The 17,951-nt window shown below is 40.9% G+C and overlaps 1 long non-coding RNA gene across 1 annotated transcript in view; it reads right to left on the reverse strand.

The window, feature by feature from the left end:
- LOC309650935 overlaps positions 1-16,560 on the reverse strand; it is a 33,000-nt gene extending 16,440 nt beyond the window's left edge. The window contains exon 1 of the long non-coding RNA XR_014257835.1: positions 11,036-16,560. This is a non-coding gene — a long non-coding RNA (uncharacterized lncRNA). The remainder of the gene's footprint in view (positions 1-11,035) is intronic.
- Positions 16,561-17,951: the final 1,391 nt, after the last annotated feature.

The following is a 17,951-nucleotide window of genomic DNA, read 5'->3' on the forward strand; positions in this document are numbered from 1 at the left end:
TGGAGCTTGGGGCCTGGTGGCACGTGAAAGCATTCTGGTTCCCCCACCTGGAAGCTCTCTGAACCCCCTCCTTTTTTGGGTTTTTATGGAGGCTTCATTACATAGGCATGATTGATTGGATCACTGGCCATTGGTGATTGATTCCTCCAGCTCCTCTCCCCTCCCCGGAAATCAGGGAGTGGGCTGATTGGTTTCCCTGGCAACCAGCCCCCATCCTTAGGTGCTTTCCAAAAGTCACCTTCTTAACATAAACCCAGTTGTGGTGGGAAGAGGCTTGCTATGAAAAACAAGACACCAATTCCACTTTTATGACTCTGAAGTTTTGCAGGAACTGAGGACAAGACACCAAACATTATAACAAAAATGCTCCCATTTCTCTTATCACTTAGGATGCTAAGTCCAAGGATTTGGGGAGTTGTGAGCCAGGAATTGTGGACAAAGAACAAATATATATGAGAAATATATTTTGGTCATCTGAATGATCAAAAATATATATTTTCCATAAATCACAATATTGCACTGCTGCTGGGGGCGAGGAGTGAGATCAGAGAAATGAACAATGAGCCTCACTCTGGCTGATGGATACAAAGGTTCTAGGGCTATACTGTGAATTAAGGGAAGTGGTTCAAGTGTTGAATAAACAGCTGTAATGCACGGTGGGAAAAAGTCAAGAGGTTACCTCATTATATCAGGTGAGACAGAGGTACCCAGGCCTTCAAAAGCAACCGCCTCCTAACTATGCAAATATCCTGTAAGGGGAGAGGAATGTAGCTTGCAAGAGGCACGGAGCGGCCTTAGAGGAAACGTAGCTCAAGAACAGACCAAAAAGGGGTATTATTGACCTAAGGAAACCCATCACAAGCTTCAGTACATGTAATTAGAGAACTAAGTAAAAAAATTTAGAAGTAACAATTAATAGAATAGACTCTACTGAAAATTGAATTACTGACATAGAGGAGCTTCAAATAATCAGAGTGAATGCATATAAGAAATACAGAGAATAAAGCAATAAACAAAGCTAGAGATCCAGTTACTGGGGGCGTTGGGGGATAAGGATAAACTGGGAGATTGGGATTGACATATACACACTACTATATATAAAATAGGTAACTAATAAGGACCTACTGTATAGCACAGGGAACTCTACTCAATACTCTGTAATGGCCTATATAGGAAAAGAATCTAAAAAAGATTGGATATATGTATATGTACAACTGATTCACTTTGCTGTACACCTGAATCTAACACGACATTGTAAATCAACTATACTCCTTAAAAAAAAAAAACAAGCTAAGAGGTCCAGAACGTAGACCAAGGTCATTCAATAAGAATAATTTCTCCCCATGAAATAGATGGACCCCATCAGATGGTACAGAAGATGTATTTTAAATTATAATTCAAGAAGCATATCCCATAAATGAAGAAAAAATTGCATCTCCAAATTTAAAAACACATTTTTTTTTTCTACTTAAGTCTGATAGAGAAGGCTCAAATCCAATGTGATGACTGAATCTCAGGATAGACGAATTCTTCAGGCATCCAGACAGAAGAAGCAAATCATTTTAAGAGGGGAGAAGTAAAGCGGGTGTTAGACTTCTGTGTACCAGCATCTGGGATCCAGAGATAACAAAGCAAAAGCCACAAACGCGGTAGCGTGAACAGTAATACCTGGGCACCTGTTAGAAATGCAGACTCTCAGGCCCAATGTCAGGCCTGCAGAATCTGCATTTGTAGCAAGTTCCCAGGTAATTTCGATTGCAGATGGAAGTCTGAGAATTAGTAATCTACAAAGATCTCACAGAGAGAAGCTGCTGTCAGGAATATCCTATTGCAGTTAGTATGTCATTCTACTATAAGGTCGTATTTTCAAATATGAAATTATTTAGAGAAATAGCACCCAGGAGCCTTTCTGAAGTCTTGATAACAAAATTCAGATGTCTCAAAGAATTCAGGAACAAAGAAGCAAGAAGTGAAAGCCCGGTGTTAACTCTGAATCCATTTGAACAAAGAGCAAAACAACCACGAGAATTACGGTAAAGAACTGAGTTTCAATGCAGTAACCTGGATAATGTAAAAACAATACAACTCACAATGGGGAAAATGGGAGGAAGAACACCCTATCTTGCATATCTTTCACAGCAGACAGCCTATAAAGACTTTCTAAATTTGAAGCATGCAATGTTTTAAAAAAGCATAATGACTCATATCTTAATGTTTTTAATGTTTACATCTCTGCTTTTTTTTTCTTTTAAATTAACCTAAGAGACATATTTTAGGAAATGAGGTTCCTTGTGGTAAAGAGACATGTGAAGTTCAACAATTCCCTCACTTTCACTTCCTTTTATTTTTCTTACACTAAATTCAAGAAAATCTAATATTTTAATTACAATAACATTTATAGTTATCATCTTTACAAAAGTAATTTTATCTTTCTATCTACCCATCCATCATCGATATTTTCTCTTATCCTTATGCAGAAAAAAGTTGCATATGCGTTAGCGGTGTCTAGAATGTCGGTGAAGGTTGACAACACAAGTTTTAAAATGCTCATATATTTACATTTCTTTGTTGTCTAAATTACTTCAAAATAGCATGAATAATTAAAAAAAGTAATATAGCGAAACAAATATGAGAGGGTATAAATAGTAATTAATTGTAGGTGGTGGAAATGAAGTTGATTATTTTTTTCTTTGGATTTTTATGTATTTTTTACTTCAAAGAAAATTTTTAGCTAACCTTTACATTAGAGCATCAAAGACATTTTTGATCTAAAGAAGATATTTGCTGATCCCTCATACTTGGGCTTTAGTTCCTTTGCCTTAAGTGGAGTAAAGGTAGATGCCAATGACCAAAGTACATCTAAAGTAGAGTGCTTTAGAAAGAACCCTCTCTCACTATATGAGCTGGGACCCCCGTATGAGCTGGGACCCCCATAGGGTACATTCTCAGGGTAAAGAAAAACTACAGCTGATCTCCCCAGTGCCCCAACTTTAGGGCTGCCCTGGCATAAAGGCTGCCCTGGCATGTCATGGGGACAAAACTACTATTCTCGCCACAGACTAGCCTCACGCAGATCTGCACCCTGGACATGCAGAGCTGGGATGGGCCAGGGAATCCCAGGCCTTGAAGTCAGTCTGAGGTCCTCAGCTGGTAAAATACACTCAGGTATTTTGGCAGATGTGAATGGCAAATCTCTTTAGAAGGAGGTCACCATCATTAGAGGCATTGGAGAATCCCCACCAAGTTTTTCAAAGACAATGACCAGTATTCCATCAATGATGACCAAGACACAAGGTAACAGGGAAACATGAATGATGACCAGCAGAAACAAGAGACAGCAGAAACAGCCCCACAAACAGCCAGATACAGATTATAAGACAAACATCCTCAGTGTTTAAAGGAATAAATGACAAGCTTGGAAAATATCTGCAGTCAGCAGGAAACTAAAAGCATGACCTTGCAGTTTTGAAAAAGAACCAAGTGGCATGTCTCAAAATAAAAAATATATATAATAGCTAGAATTAAAAGCTCAATAGGGAATTCCCTGGTGGTCCAGTGGTTAAGACTCTGCACTTTCATTGCCGAGGCCCTGGGTTCAATCTCTGGTCAGGGAACTAAGATCCCACAAGCTGCAAGGCACAGCCAATAAAAATTTAAAATAAACTAAAAGCTCAATAAATGTGTGAAGAAGCAGACAACACAAAGTAGAAGAATTAGTTAATGGGAAGATCGAAGTATTTACCCAGAATTTTAATACAGAGTTAAAAAAAAATGTGGAAAATTACAGAAAAGAGATTAAGAGAGGCAGAGAATTCTAACATATGTTTGATTAGTTATAGAAGGAGAGGGAAGACACAGAGGCCATATTTGAAGAGATAATGGCTGAGAATTATCCAGAACTAATGAGGTCACTAATCCATAGACTTAAGTGGCTCAGTAAATCCCAAGAAGGGAAAATAAGAAGCTAAATATACTCATGCATTTGAGTGTGTAAACCACAAGGCAGCTGGGGTAGTCAGATTGATATAAAAAAAATGTAGATGTTAAGATAAAAAGCGTTACTAGGGATAAAGTGGACCACCTCATAAGGATAAAACATTTAATAAAAGGAAGGTAACCATTTTACATTTTGTGTATACCTAATAACACAGCTTAAAAATATATAAGGAAGAATGAAGAACCACAGAAGAAAGAAAAAGATCCATAGGTCATATTGTGGGACAAAAAAACCACTTTTAGTAATTGATGCAACAAAAAATTAAAATGTCAGAACAGATAGAAGATTTAAACAACATGATTAACAAAACTTGAACTAACAGATATTTGCAGAACACAGCTCGAAACAACCATGGGATGCACATCCTTTTCAAGAGTATAGCACTCCTTCAGAGTGTTGATATTTGCGTTTCAGCAGGCAACTAACTGGGTTTTCCTCAAACTGCAGACTGTCAGCCCTGTGTTAGGTGGTGCCTCGGCCCTCAGTCCATACTGACGCAAGTTTGTTCTGCTCGTGTGTGATCCCAGGCTGAGCCCTGGACGTGGCAGGTGTTCACACAGACGGTGGGGTCCTGCATCTCTCATCCTCTCCTTTCTGGGATTCCCTCCCCACTCTCTGAAAGCTCTGACTGCCCTAAGTCCCTTCCCTGGTTCCCCTGACCAGAAAGAGGAGGAAACTTCTATGAGCATGTCAGCCTTCCTGTACTTCCAATGGGACTGCCCATGCCCTCAGGGTAAAGCGACAAAACAAACAAACAAACAAACAAACAAACAAAAAAATGGGAGCCTTCCACCAAGCCATACACTACCTCCAAGTATTGACTCTCTTCCAAAATCTGCCTGCCTTGGCTTGTTGACATTTTTTTGTATTTTGCTCAGAGTTTATCTAAAGGAAGTCTGGGTGGGCTGTTAACGCCACCATGTTCAAAGCAGAAATTCCCTGGAGGGGAACTTTGGTGTGCTAGTTTTACATAAGTTTATGTAGGCTGGATTCCTCAAGTATCATTCGACATCCTTAGAGCTTATCCTATCACGGACTCTTGCACACACTCCTGAATTGAATCCAGTAGAATCCCTGCCAGTTTGGGCTGCTGTTCTCAGTGAGTACCTGTTCATGATTGGCAGTCCTCCTGTTACCAAGGCCATTAGATGCTACATTGCTTCCCTTGCTTCATCCCACACGGATGGTGATTCCATCTGAATCTCGCAGGTTTCTGTGACGTAACACCCAGTGTAGGACTGTTGTAACAAATGACCACAGACTGGCTTCAAAACAACAGAAATTTATTCCCTCATGGTTCTGGAAGCCATAAATCTGAAATCGAGGTATTGTTAGGGCCATGCTCTTACTGAAGGCTTCCTTGCTTCTTCTTTACTTCTGATGGTTGCTGGAAATCCTTGGCATTCCTTGGTTTATAGATAGATGCATCACTCCAAACTCTGCCTCTGTCATCATATGGCCTTCTCCCTGTGTGTCTTCTGTGTGCCCCAATTTCCCGTGCTTTACAAGGATACCACTCATTGGATTATGGCCCACATTAATCCAATATGACCTCGTCTTAACTTGACTGCATCTGCCAAGACCCTGTTTTCAAACAGGTCAACTTCACAGGGGTTAGGACTTGAGCGTATCTTTTGGGGAACACAATTCCACCCACAATAGGTGATCTGCCCCCAGTGGATCCTACTGGGAGTAGAAAGAGTGGGGATAATTTGTAATCTAGTTTTTTTATAGAGGTCATCCGTGGATCTTTGGTCTGCTTTTCTAGTTTTTTGTTTTGTTTTGTTTTGGTCAGGAAATTTAGAGAGATTCCAAAAAGGTGAAAATGTCAGATATCGAAGTAAGAGAGTGAGTTGCATGGGTTTTGTAAGTGGGAGGAGGGGTGTTGTTACAAGAGGACCAATGATAAAGAACAAGATGGCAGGACTATAAACAGTTTCCCTTCAGAATAAGTATCACCCAAGACACGAATTATAGTCTGACTTCAAACAGGCTAGAAAATGCCTATTTTAAAATTAATGAAAGATTGAGGTGAAAACATTTAAAATATATATCTTGGGATCCATATTTCTAAATTAGGGTACTTATTTCATACATAGTAAAAATACTCTAAATGTACAGAATGAAGTGACTTGTGTAACACCACATAGACAGTAAATAGTTAGAATCCAACCCACTGTGTTCTTCTATGAATGAAATAGTAAGTTTCACTTACTTTACATTTGTTTCTTTTAAAAATGGGAAACCACTAAAACAATACTGAAAATTTGAAAAAAGGGGAAAAAGCGTCCTAGCTCCCCTGCTCTCCTAAGACCAAAAATATTTTCTTTTTTTGCCTATCACCTTCCAGCCCTTTTCCACGTGCACCAATATTTTTACATATTTGCGAGAAATCAGTTAACCTTTAAATAAAAATAAATAAACAACAGAAAGCATGTATAATTAAGGAATTCAGTTACAAGAAAATTAATTGCCTTGCAGTTTCACTTAAAATTAAATCCATAATGCCCAGGGGAATTTTCAAAGTCTTGTCAGTTGCTTCTTGGAATCATCCTTCAGGAACTGCTGATACTGGTCTTCCAACTGTTCAGTCTCATAAAGGCACATTATGTCATTAAATATCAAGGCTCCAGTACACCTGCCCAAGCTAACAATTAGGCCACCATTATTACCAGCCATTTCATTAATCTCAGTGAGTTTAGGGTGTAACGATTACAAACTGAATAAATAATTTCTGTGACTAACCATGATTCACGACACATAGATTACCATCAAACTCTGCATGCACTTGATGAAAAAAAGATGATCCTCAATTCAGAAACCAATGCCCTGAAATGAAATCACCCAGAGATGCAGCACAGAGGCAGATGTGCATCGTAGCTAAGAATGAGCTTTGACTTTGGAACAAATGGCGTTCGGGTCTTGAGACCCCTTCTTGCTGGCTGGTGAAGGTGCTTGAACCTCCCTAAGTGTCAGCTTTGTTATCCTTAAGTGGAGAAAATACAACTTAATTCATAGGTTCTTGAGAACGTTACAAGAGCAGAACAATGCCTGACACTTGGGCCTTCAGTTACTGAATTATTCAACTGAATGTTGATTGAATATTGAATTATTCAATTATTGAATAAACAGTCAAGAGTAACAGGTACTACAGAGATGCCATTTTATTTTATTTTTTAATAAATTTATTTATTTATTTATTTTTGGCTGCGATGGGTCTTCGTTGCTGCCCATGGGCTTTCTCTAGTTGCGGCGAGCAGGGGCTACTCTTCGTTGCGGTGCGCGGGCTTCTCATTGCGGTGGCTTCTCTTGTTGCAGAGCATGGGCTCTAGGCGCGCGGGCTTCAGTAGTTGTGGCACACGGGCTTCAGTAGTTGTGGCTCACGGGCTCTAGAGCACAGGCTCAGTAGTTGTGGTGCACGGGCTTAGTTGCTCTGCCGCGCGTGGGATCTTCCCGGACCGGGGCTCGAACCTGTGTTCCCTGCATTGGCAGGCGGATTCTTAACCACTGCGCCACCAGGGAAGTCCCCTAGACATACCATTTTATAAAGCATGCTGCTCACCCAACTGGTTCGACTCTGGTCACTGGAATCTTGATTGTAATCATCGCTCTGGTCTGCCTGATTGAGGTATTTACCTTTAAAAATACTCAGCGGGGCACTTTCTATCCACAATTTTATCACGATACTAGGAATAAGTAGTTATAGATTAAAAACTCAAAACATGAAATAAACTTTATATAGTTTACTAAGATAAATATATAAATTGTATATATACACAATTAACACGTAGTCATAAGCATAGTATAGTCCAGAATTTAATTCCCAGATTAAACTTCAGGCTGAAGAGAGCTATGTTTTGATCTGGTACCAACCTTCCTCTTCTTTTATTGTCCGGGCTCTGGTCCTGTTCTGTCTCCTTGTTTACACTGATCTATGACAGGTCTGTCGCGTCTTTGCTCCAGGAATGGGGATCTCAGACTACAATTACTCCAAGTTGACGCACAGTCTTGACTGATGGCATTTATTTTTTGGTACCGTTTTCCAAACCTCCAGACTAGGTTCACACTCTTCAGAAATGCCTACTCTTCCCAGCTGTCTGACGCAGCTGCCCTTGGCCTTGGGTGTGATAATTTGTCCAGATGGAAGATGACATCCAGGAAGGCTTCATAGAGGCTATTCCATTTCAGTGGAACCTTTTTTTTTTTGTGCTATTTTTAATAAATTTTTCAGTTACTTTTTATTGGAGTATGGTTGCTTTACAACGTTGTGTTGGCCTCCACTGCACAACAAAAAGAATCCGCCATCACATAGAGATGTCCCCTCCCTTTTGGACTTCCCTCCCATTTAGGTCACCACAGTGCATTAGGTAGAGTTCCCTGTGCTATGCAGTGTGTGCCCATCAGTTGTCTATTTTATACAGAGTATCAATAGTGTGTGTGTGTCAATCCCAGTCTCCCAATTCCTCCCACCCCACCACCTTCCACTTTGGCATCCATATATTTGTTCTCTACCATTTCAATGGAATCTTGAAACATGCCAGGTGCAGCAGGCGGGGCTCGGAGGGCATTCCAGGAGCAAGGGCAGTGTGACAGAGAAGTGTGGGCAGGTGAGCCATTTGACGACGAGCCTCACACACCACGCCCAAGAGCAAGCGTTCCAGCCGGCAGGGGAAGGTGTGCAGTGACGAGGGGCCGCTGGTAGAGCAGTGGCTTAACGTTGCAATTCCGCTCTGTTTGCTTGGCAGCAGCTACACAGATAACGGAGTGAAACTGACTGGGAAGAAGGAACGTCTTAAGTATGAGCCCTTCACTCTCCCAACTTCCTCCTCAACACACTGCAGTCCTTCATGCTCTACCACCGGCTCCTCTCGGCCGCACGCGCGCGTCCCGTCCCTCTCGGCCGCGTCCCTGCATCCTGTCTCTCTCGGCCACATCCCTGCGTCCTGTTCCTCTCCGCTGCACTCGTGCATCCTGTTATCTCTATTGCATCCGTGCATTCTTCTCTTTACCACAGGCCTCTCACTCTGCTGTTGTGATTTATTTACACGCATGTGTCCTCTACGAGATCGTAAGCTTCTCTCTTTTTTCCCCCCTCACAGCTGAAAGGTTTTATTAATCCATTCTTTGAAAAGGCAGCTATACCCACTGCAGACCTACCAAATGAGAGGATGTTAACCTATTCAGTGGGTTGTACGTTGGGGGCTGTGGCTGGAATTCAAGCTCACGTTAGGGGCTTGGCTCGTGGTTGCAATTTACACCGTTCATCAGTACGACTGCTGAAGTGCTAAGGAGAGCGTAAGCTTCTCAAGGGCAGGGGCAGGGCTGCACTCACTTTCCTATACTCAGTATTCAGCCCGATGCCTAGAGGAAAGTAAGTAGTGAATACATTCATCATCACATTCCTTCAGTATTTATTGTGTGCCTACTACGTGCTTCCTAGGAAAACTGCTAAAAGCACTGATTGCAGGACAGTGAACAAAACAGAAAAATCCCTGCCCTCGTGGAGTCTGCGAAAGAATTCTGAGAGACACGCAACAAATCAGGAAGTGAGTCAATAAATAAATGGGTAAAATTTTAGTATGTCAGATAGCGATAAAGGCGATGGTAAAAAATAAATCAGAGGAGATGAACTAGGGTGTGATTTGAAATAGGGTGGTCAGAGAAGGCTTCACTGTGAAGCGGATCTTAGAACGTAGACTTGGGAAATGAGGGAGGAGGCTGGGTGGATACCTGAGTGGGGCGAGGGGGGGAGGTTGCAGGCACACGGACTGACAGCAAGGCCCTGAATCAGGACATGCCGGGTGTTCAAGGCGCAGCAGAGGCCAGTGTAGCTGCAACAGCGAAAGGACAGTCAGAGAGGCCAGCCAGAGCGGACGGTGGGGAGGAGAGCAGGGTGGGGGAGGCGGACCTTGTGAGGCTACGTTGAGGCCACGGTAAGGACTCTGGCTTCTACTCTGAGTGGCACGGGGGGTCCCTGAAGGATTCCAAACAGAGGAGAGGCATGGCTGGACTTGCTAATTAAACAGGACAGCTTTAGCGATTGACGAGGGGCACGTACTTTTGGGCGACAGAGAAGGTAGCCGGGACCAGTGTGGCATCAGTGGATGTGGAAAGAAGGGCCAGATCCTGTTTGAAGGTGGTTTTCTTCAACTGGATTTGCTAATGGTGGACCGGGGTTATGAGAGGGTGGGCAGAGCGAAGGATGCCTCCAGAGGTTTGGCGTGAGCAACTGGGAAGTTGGAGCTGCTGTTTACAGAGACACGTTGGCTAACAATTTAATTCCCTGTCCAAATTAGGACACTTCTGAGAGAGAAAGGGATGCTATATATTTGGGAAAACATGTAAACTTGGATTATCTTGGAGCATCTGTTCACCCTAGAGCAGTGGTTCTCAATCAGGGGTGAGTTGGCCCCCAAAAGGGGCATTTGGCAGTGTTGGAAGACACGTTTGGTTGTCACAACAAGGAGGCTGCTGCCAGCACCCAGTGGGAAGAGGTCAGGGATGCAAAGGACAGCGCCCCGTGACAAAGAACTACCTGGTCCAAAATGTCAGTAGTGCCAGGGTAGAGAAACCCTGCCCTAGAGATGGAGAAAAGAATGAGAAGGCCAGGTTTGCTGATGTGAACTGAGATGAAGAGCGATGCAATCGAAGAGATAAACTATGAGGATGCTTGTTTCTGCATCTGTTTATCATTTCTATCCAGCCTACTTCTACAAAATACATAAGGTCCTTCACCAAAAAAACCCAAAAAACCAAAAAAAACCCCAGGCATATACCCTTGAACACAGCAGTGTGTTAAGAAATTACACAACTGAAAGAATCTACGGAACTCATTAGCCTTAACATTAAAGAAGGTTTGAAAAACAGTACAAAGAAATAAACGCCATCAATTACTATTAGGATCAGGGTTTTACTGGGACCCTCACCCACTCCCCGGCTACCCTTTCCTTTACCCAAGGCTCAGTTCAGCTACAGCATCATTGGTGGCTTCTTGGATTTCCGAAGTAGATATATAAGGAAAGGAAGTTTGAACGCAACCTTAAGAAAAATGATCGCCGTGATCACCAGCCATCTGAATACGGTTCGCTGACACTGATTTTACCAGCAAAGTTCTTCCTGTTCGCCACAGACGGGTAAATCTCTCAGGAAGATGATCAAGGGAGATAGCCAGGCTCGTTCTCATCCTCACTCCATCTTCCCTCCAAAGCTGAGTGAATGAATGAAAACACCATTAAAACGAGTGGCCGACTGCCAGATCTCTGTAGCCATCCTTTCTCCCCTTCGTCTGTTTGGACCACCTGTGAAGTTATAACGAAAACTTCACCCTAGCTGACCTAAAAGCATCCTTTTAGTCCCAATTTAGGTTCTTGCATTTTTATTCTCCCCTTCGTTTTTTTTGGCCAGTTAAATGTAGTCGTAGAATGAGGTGACTCCGATAGTTGGATATATCTGAATAAGCCTGCTGGCTTCTGAGCAGCCAGAAACCAAGAGTAGCATCTCAACCATTAAGCTAATGAAAGAAATGAAAACTTTCAAACCACCCCTCATTTTCTGCACTCAGGTCTAACAGACAAGGGTTTAGGATCTCAAACCCTTTCCTGTCTCATTTTCCTCTGTGATCTTATAATGGGGTCCCAAGCTTTAGCAAAAGGAGAAAAAGCACCTTTCTGCCTAAAATACTGAGACCACAATGTTTTATTTCTGGCAGAAATTGTATCAGGGCTTAGTTCTGCACCAGCCCCTTTCTGCTGGTGGTTTATATGCAGGCACACAAGAGCATTTACAGCTATTATATAATGTGACCAGTGGGCAAGGGTTTGTGCGTACACATTTGAGAACTCTGCCCTCGGTCTGGAATGTGACAGAAACAAGTTGAAGCAGGACTGTGCCCCCGAAGACAGGGGCACCTGAGGGGGGGCACATGGAGACCGTCAGCAACCAGTCTCTGTGTTCTGTTCACCCAGGTGAGATGTCGCGAAAAGGCAGGAAAGCTGAAAAGGATCTGTGTTTCTTGCAATCTGTGGATCTCCACATTTGATTATCTGTCAGGTAGCTATGAACGTGTTAAACACAAACACTGTTTCTACCTACGTCGTGAGGGAAAGAGTTTGCCCATAAGGCACCCCTGGTGCCTAGAAGAATAAACAAACCCAGTAAACATTCAAGGAAAAAACAGACAAGCAAAGATACAGGCCTGCTTTTGAACTTTAGAGGCTCCTGTCTGGCTACCACAGGCTCAGAGGCCACAGTCACGGGTAGAATCACATGAGGGGGTCCAAAGAGGTGGCATTTCTACTCTCAGCCCTACACGTCTCCCCAAAGTACAACAGAACAAGCAGCCCGGCTAGGAGGTGCCAGAAGGATTAATACATTGTCCTTACTTGACCTTTTCCTCACTTCCATTTGAAGAGAACAGGTGGTTCGGTCCAGCGACGCAGAGATTCAAGACCCGATCCGGAAACCTAGACTGAGGGTCCTCACAGATCAGCTGGATACCTGTTTTCTCAAGAATAAAAGACACGCCTGTTCTGAATGGTGCCAAACCCTTCCTCTATCTTGCACAGCACTCACTGTGAACCACTACTTGTCAGTGCTTGGTAAGAACTGCCTGCATCCACTTTCTGAATCTCGGAATAAAATAGATGCCCGGCGGGCACACTTCCTGAGGCTCCTCGTGCGCGAACCCAGCACGCTTCGTCATCTCAACGTGACAACATGAAAATATATATATATACATGTTTTGGCATCTGTAAAATCCAAGAGTGCTCATACCCTTCAGGGAAATTGGTCCTTGTTCTTGGAGTCTCACAAGTGCACTGCATAAATTGCCCGTTCCAAGGGATACGGAAATAGAATGAAGAGGGCGCACATAGAGTCTCCTGAAAAGTGATTTCACGTTACTTGCTGTTCTGCTTCCAAAGCGTGATACAAAATTGACTGAAGAGACAACTGGAGCAGTATCCACCACGGCTCGGCTCTTCATCTCCCTTAAGACTTATTTTGAAAATACTGCTTTTTAAGATACGAGGCTCAATTCACTTTTTGGAAGGTGCTCTGATACAGATGTTTGCTCAGCTCTTGCTGCAGAAACTTTTTTCTCTGAAGGAATCTCAGTCACTGTGAACATGGGATCTTAAAAATACTTTATTTTCTTCACTTTCTATCTACTCAAAAGCAGCGCTGACCGTAAATGGCTAAAATAATTCACCCATATCAATTAAAGTTAAAAGGTTAAATGTATACTCTCTTAGTAAGGTCAAAAATTTAGCTTTATGATTCATGATACCTGGAGAAAATAGTAATAATATTATGGAAAGAAAGCAATAGCACATCCTACTTACAAGTCAGACTTTTAAATTTTTCTGAACTCTGAAAACTTCAATATAATCCTAGGTATCCTTTTGAAATTCTGCAGATTCTTACAGGATGAATTTCATGTCTGGACCTCTCTTAACACTGATAAAGGAAGAATATGCACTTATTTTCTATGTTCGTTTTTTTAATTCACTATGACAGAAAAGAAAATATTTCATCTAATAAAAAAATTAATTTGTCTTTGTTTTCTGGTTCTTTTCTTTTACCCCTGCCTAATTCCAAACTATCCACATGGATCACTTTGGATAGGTAGTATTGAACAGTTATTTTAAACATAGACTCAACTAATAAATGAGAATTAAAACAGACTCAATAAATGAGAATTTCTCCATTTTAAAATTATAAAATATCTCCAATACATGCTTAAACTCCTCTACTATTTAGTTATTAGGTAACTAGGCCACCACAGAAAATGTATTTTGGTGGTTTAAAAAATATGCCTAAGGTAAATTTTACAATTGAGCTAATTAGTTAATTAGTAAAAAGATAGCAACCAGTAGTAACGGTCACAAGAAAAACGTTAGTACAAAAGCAATGAATAAGAAATATGCAGATGGAATAAATAAAATGGAAGGACTTCGAATGGTAAGGTCCTAATGCGTTCAAATGATTGGAAAGAACCAAAATGTTATCAGTCTATTTCTTTCATAAGGAAAACCATATCATAAAAGCTGATCACTGAAGTCTGACAACCATTTCCACCTCTCATTAACTACCACTCTGCCCCCTGCCGTTTGCTTTCCAAGGCTGTGACACGCTATGGTCGAAAGCCTACATCATTCATGCCCTAGCTATTCAGCCGTCCTTCGATCCAGTCCACACAGTGGAGTGGAATTGTTTTCTCCAGATGGTCTCCGTTCCTCTTCACAAGCATCCAACAGAGTTCTGATTTGCCACAATAATAAAATATGTCTTCTCCCTTTCTCTTTCATTAAACTAAGCATTTCTGTTCGTATGTCCTTAGGTCGGTGGAAACATTCCTCTAAGATCATAGCTTTCTTATCTCCTGTCTTAAAAGGTTTTTTTATTACCATTCGGTAGGACACATGTTCTTACATCTCAGTGTTCTTCTATTTCAACTACAGTATCTTCATTCTCAAGAAAGGGACCAATGCTTGGAAATGTAATAGCCATAATAGTAAGAAAAACTCCAGTAGCTAATAGCCACTGAGCATATATGATGGATCAGATACTCTTCTTAGAGCTTTAAGTGTATTAATTCAGTTAGTCTTCTCAACGACCCCATGAGGTAGGTACTACTATCATTGCCTTTGTACAGGTAGGAAACTGAGGCATAGAAAAGTGATCTGTTTAGCCTGTCACAGAACTAGTAATTGGTAACTAGTAATTAGTAACAAGTCACAGAACTAGTAACTACAGCTGGGAGTCCAACCCAGGCAGTCTGGCTCCAGAGTCTGTGGCCAAACTATGTAGGTATAGCATAGTCAAGTTACACCTACGAACAACTAGAAGAAGATAATGGAAACTGGAATTGATCATAGAAGCAAGGACTAGAGTTGTCAATTTATCTGCTTCTATGGAATACTGTACAGAAAAATATATATTCCAATGGTATATTCTTGGCATTTGACACTTTACTATTTCTACCAAAGTCTTCAGAACGTAAAACTGGGGTCCAAAATTCACATTTACTTGAATGTTTATTGCACCTAATTTTTCACATTATTTACAGCCTAAATCACAATGAATGGTATCCCATCAGCTGAACTGTCTTTAAGTCCTCAATCAGCAACTGTTCAGTTGAATGAAAACGATTTCGATTATAAGTGAGATAACAGAGAAGCTTATATACTTTTCCACCATATATACCTGAAATAATTTATTTAATCTAAAATTGATGACACTGCTTTTTTTGTGTATGAATTTAGTGTTTGAGGTATAAGTTATAAATAGATCAAATACACTCCAAATTATCCGATTCCCTTTCATTTTTCTCAGAGTCTGACCATATTTACTAATTCTCATGAAATACTTATATTGTAATATAACATGTGAACATTCTGAATCTTTCTATCTCTTCCAAACTAAACTGGTTTCAACAGAACACTTGAATTTAAGAAACAGTCATCATATTTGACTCTTCCATTAACATAACTTTTAAAAACAGGTAGGATAGGTATTAATTTACTTACTCAAATTCCCTTCCCAATTTAAATGTGAATGGCTGAGAAAAGAGCTAGCAGGAATCCTTAGAATGATTTCTTTTTAAATGTAATATCTGTTGATACACTATCAAAAATGGGTATGGAACAGAACACATGAAACATAGAATGAGAAGGACACTTGAATGGCATCACTGGCCAGTAAATTCCATATTTCAGAATCATCACTGCCCTTGAAAAATAGTCCATGGCTACTGGTTATAAAAAGACTTGAACGTGAAATAATTAAACAACTTTATAGAGCACACGCTTTATGTATCTGAGTTGAGAGGTGTATTGATATGTCGGTAACATCCAAATAAGTGTAATCTTGTTTTAATCATATTTTGGAAACCTCTGCTTCTCTGGTACTTAATTTTAAATATAACAGCGAAAATAGCTAGTAATGGTTTCAGTTTCACCTTGGTATTGCTCCCAGGTCAACATCATATAAATTAGGTCACTTAAAACTGTGACAATGAGGGTTCTCAGTCTGCAAACTAACACAGTGCCTTCAGCTCACCAAACTAAAATCTGAATTGACTTGACTCCTCCAATGTTGAGGAAAAAAGAAACAGGCGTTAACAGACGCGGGAATACCCAGAGCAATGCATTTTACATTTGAGGCGCCTTTTTACTCACTTCCTGTGAGTTATAATGTTTTTTATCCTAGCTTAGTAGTTAGATGTCATAAGCATGTGTAGAAGTGTTCTGCTTCCTTTCCTGATTATACCTGTAACACCACAAACAAACACATATTATGGATGTACTTCAGTTTTCCTAACTTCAAACTGAGAGGCGCTTTGCTTTGCTACCTCATTAAGATAAGAACTAAAATTACGATGTAGCATATGCTCTATTTTACACAAAATTAATGAGTCATTAAAAGCTAAGAGCCAAGCATTGTATTTTTCACAAAGCACTATCTGGGTATTAAAAAAAAAAAAAAATCATTGAAATGTCTGTTGAAACCCTACAGAATGAGTTTCCTAAATCATGGGTCTCCTGGAAATACTTTTAAGAAAATTATACGGGCTTCCCTGGTGGCGCAGTGGTTGAGAATCTGCCTGCCAATGCAGGGGACACGGGTTCGAGCCCTGGTCTGGGAAGATCCCACATGCCGCGGAGCAACTAGGCCCGTGAGCCACAACTACTGAGCCTGCGCGTCTGGAGCCTGTGCTCCGCAACAAGAGAGGCCGCGATAGTGAGAGGCCCAGGCACCGCGATGAAGAGTGGCCCCCGCTTGCCGCAACTGGAGAAAGCCCTCGCACAGAAACGAAGACCCAACACAGTCAAAAAAAAAAAAAAATCACAGAGACTATGAATTAAATAACACAGAATGGTTAAAAAAAAAAAAAAAAGAAAATTATACACAAAGTCCCCTAAATTTTCCTTTGAAGTTTCCACAGCATTCCAAAACTCACTCACAGTGCCAGACGGTGTGACCGTAACCCAAAGTTTCCTCACGTACAGCAGCATCCGATTTGGCAACATGTCCCCAACACGTTAATAAATGCATTTTGATATTTATTTGGATTAAAAAAAAAAAAACAGCAACAAAAGGAGAAATAAGGCCCTGTGAAATGGAAACCTCTAGTCTTCAGCGAACGAGCAGGCTTTGGGGTTCACTTCAATTCCCATCTAGGTAAATTCCCAGTAGGTAAGCCTGCTGGAAAGGGCTCTAGAATAATTTCCAAAGACTTCCAGCGGCAGTAGACTACTGTCTCATGTATCTCTGCTGTTTCACTCCTTATACTGTAGGAAACAAAGTTACGGACAGGTTTGAGGCATGTAACTCACGCCAGTGCCCAATCCATAAAATACCATCAGGTGTTCATTATAGCCTCAAATAGCTGATTTCTAATATTATACAATTTCATAATACTTATACTATTCAGTTATGCAATATATTAATTTAAAGAATACATTGAACCCACTGTTTTTAGGAGTTTGGCTGACAAATAAAATGATTAGTCTACCCACCTCAAAAAGAGAGTAAATATGAAAAATCGGTAATATTTTCCATGATCCTGCCATAGGCTGTTACTAATAAAACAATCCCTTTGGACACTAATCCAAATGGAATAATTTAAGAACAAGCTGATTTATTATATTGACTATAATTATTTCTACACCACTGTAGTTCAGACAGTTTCTTAATTTTCTGTGGACTCCTGAACTTTTTCTATAACTTGCATATATCACCCATCTAAAATATTTCCCAGAATATTTTATAGTTTTTTAAAGCAGTGCAGCAGGTCAGTTTGGCCTGAATTATTCAGGCCTGTGACTGAAGCCCAGAACCATCTATTAATATCAATGTAAACAGATCAAGGAGCCTTGAAGGGCACAACACTGCCTTATATCAGTGTTTCTAACTCATCCTCAAATAGTCCAGCATTTACCGAATTTTCAGT

The sequence above is a fragment of the Balaenoptera physalus genome (assembly GCF_965194825.1).
Source record: "Balaenoptera physalus genome assembly, chromosome: 20".
NCBI classification, from domain to species: Eukaryota; Metazoa; Chordata; class Mammalia; order Artiodactyla; family Balaenopteridae; genus Balaenoptera; species Balaenoptera physalus.